This window comes from Anabrus simplex, chromosome 8, assembly GCF_040414725.1.
Source record: "Anabrus simplex isolate iqAnaSimp1 chromosome 8, ASM4041472v1, whole genome shotgun sequence".
NCBI classification, from domain to species: Eukaryota; Metazoa; Arthropoda; class Insecta; order Orthoptera; family Tettigoniidae; genus Anabrus; species Anabrus simplex.
The window spans coordinates 66,950,449-66,953,577 of record NC_090272.1 but is presented as its reverse complement, the minus strand read 5'-3'; the positions used below and the strand labels follow the sequence as shown (position 1 = coordinate 66,953,577).

Sequence of the window (3,129 nt, the reverse complement as noted above, 5' to 3'; positions counted from 1 at the left end):
CTTTTCAGATTCTCTAATCTACCACAACGATTCAAACTTCTAACATTCTACGCTCTGACTCGCAGAATGTCAGTATCCATCTTCCTGATGATCGCCCCCTCTCGTGTAGTTCCCACCCGGAGATCCGAATGGGGGACTAGTTTAAATCCGGAATATTTTACCCAGGAGGAAGCCACCATCAGTACATCATTCATACAGAGAGAGCTGTATGTCGTAGGGAGTTAGTTACGGCTGTAGTTTCCCGTTGCTTTCAGCCGTGTAGCAGTATCAACACAGCTAAACCATGTTGAGTATTATTGCAAGGCCATATCTGTCAATCACCCAGACTGCCGCCCTTGCAACTTCCGAAAGGCTGCTACCCCCCATTCGATGAACCATTCCTTAGGGGGCTGTCACACAGGCTCGATCGAACGACTGCGATCGACCGACTAAGAAAACAAACCTACAGAGGGCAGTGGCACCAGTCACACAGCATCGATCGTCAGCGATCAACTACGAGCGATGAAGATCGACTGGTTTGTAAAAACAAACGTGTCCGTTTTTCAGTCGCAGTCGTTCGATAATGGCGGACGCAACATAGTCATCTGTTGATGAAATCGAAACATTAATTTGCTTAGTGTATGAAAACAAAGTGGTGTATAATCCTAGACTCCCTGGATATAGTAATAGGGAGACCGTGAATTTTGTATGGCATTCTATAGTGTGGAGAATTGGGACAAAAACTGGTAAGTAATTATTAGATTTATTACGATTATCTTATGAATAGTGTTATCTTAGATTATTTATTGATAAAGTACATTATACGGAATAGAGTGGTAAAATGAGTTACACTAGGAGAAGTAGTAATTATCATTCTTGTAACTTAATTGAAGAAATGTTTGGAAAACATAAGCAGTGCTTTCCTAACCTCCATCTCGTACCTAATGAAATGAATACCATTGTTTGCTTTAATGACAAATAAGTGTAGGCCTATGCCATAAGTAGGCCTACTACATGTATATTTTCTTTGTCACAATATTCTGATTCATTGTTTCAGGAAAAAGTTGTGCCAAAACATGGCAAATTCGGAGGGCTGGATATCGAACTTGGAGAGATAACATCCTCCCTCTCCTCCCAGGTTCTGCTGTACAGAAAACATAAAATGGGTCTACTTCAATGCCCTCAACTTTCTGGAACTCTTCATTGCTGGAAGAAGGTACAATTCTGTAATATTTATTTTTAAAAGTAGGCCTACATTACAGACCAGTGTTCTAGTTGTGAAAGAGTGAGGGGAAGATTCAGTCTGTAGGCCATAAGTTCCACCCATCTGTTCATTAATTTATCAAATATAACTGAAAGTAATATAATATAATCTAACCTAGCAATCATCTTACTAAAATAATTATTGAAAGTAACAATTTCTTAAACAGAAGGCTTGTGTCCAGACTAAAATGTAGCTCCAATTTAGAAGAATTGCATTAATATGTTGTTCATTTTTTTTCAGTTCTATAACAAACACATCTATGGAAGTGGCACCTGGTGTATGAGAGCCTTTTCACCAAGCTGAAATATAGGAGGAGGAAGCAGAAATAATTTGTGTTGGAGGGGTTTAACTCCTACAGTTCAGAAATTACTGAAGGGACTTCAACTTCCAGTCCAGTGGCTTCTGCTTCTACAAACAGCTTTGCCAGCAGTTAAAAATAAAAGAAACAGAAATGTGAAAGTGACAGTGATGTGTTAAGTGAATATTTAGAAAAGATACTGAAAATTGAAAAGAAAATATAATCAATGTTATTTTTAGTGTCTTCATGATGACATGGAAAGAATGAGTGAACTAGGTCGAAGGGTTTTCAAAGTTAAAATTCAGAAACTGTTGTATACAGTGTTAGACCAAGAAAGAATCTAATAAAATTTATGTTCTTGAGAAATGTTCTACTTTTTAAATTAAATCATTTTTTGTTATACTTATCTATCAATATTTATTGGAATGCTCAGTGAGTTATGTGTATTAGGACCTGATGGGAAAGAACCTTAACTCCAATTTTTATTAATTATTAGCATTATTACAACATCTTAATTTGTATATTTTATGTGGTAGAACAGGTATGGTTTACAAGGAAAGGAGTTTTTGAAATACATGTAGTAGGTCCTTTCTGTGTGTATGTAGTAAGCAGTTGTAAAGCACAGGTGGTCTGAAACCAGACCAGCGTATTGAGACTTCCTTCTTACGGTATACTGTTGATCGCAATTGCAAACTCATTGCACTAGGTTTGTACAGCACAGGTGGTCTGAAACCAGACCAGTGTAAGGACATTAGTAGTTTTGTCCAGGAGCTGACTGCCTTCTTACAGAATACTGTTGATCACAACTGCAAGCTCATTGCATTGGGTTTACTGCATCTGTGTTCAATGTTGCTTGCTATACTGCCATCCTGCGAGAATACACATCCTAAATACCTATTTGAAATTATCTACCTGTTCCAGTTTTGTATTCTCAACCTGACATTCAGTTCTATTTTATCTCCTCATTCCAAGTACTCTCCTGCCATTGTACCTGTCTGCACCAGCAATCACTACTTTCATGTCTGTTACCATACTTATAATTTATTAATAACATATAGGCCTACAGAGGGCATCAAGGTAGACTGATTATTTTATTTCTTGTACTGTAGATCCATTAATATTAGATTGCACAGTTTCAATAGACCAAGTTGTTTGCATAGGACAAAATTCTTACTACAGTTATACCTGACAGAATCCCTCCCTGCCACCTTATAACTTTGTAACTTAGGTAGCCTTTATCTCCTCATTCCAAGTACTCTCCTGCCATTGTACCTGTCTGCACCAGCGATCACTACTTTCATGTCTGTTACTGTACTTATAATTTATTAATAACATATAGGCCTACAGAGGGCATCAAGGTAGACTGATTATTTTGTTTCTTGTGCTGTAGATCCATATAAACAATGAAAAACAAAGATGAAAAATTCATTTGTAACTATTTTGACAGATGTTTCCACCAAAGTTTTGTAGATTTTAATCTACAACATAAAAAACTGTATTTTGTGTGATGTGATATTAAGGGGATATGATGGCAGAATATGTACATTATTTATAAAAAATATATTCATATGACAGTTACATGCTTGTA

The 3,129-nt window shown here is 36.8% G+C and overlaps 1 long non-coding RNA gene across 1 annotated transcript; it reads left to right on the top strand.

The window, feature by feature from the left end:
• Positions 1 to 390: 390 nt before the first annotated feature.
• LOC137501841 (uncharacterized) lies at positions 391 to 1,900 on the top strand. The gene is made up of 3 exons (XR_011018645.1): positions 391 to 725; positions 1,037 to 1,195; positions 1,484 to 1,900. It is a non-coding gene; the product is annotated as an uncharacterized lncRNA (long non-coding RNA).
• Positions 1,901 to 3,129: the final 1,229 nt, after the last annotated feature.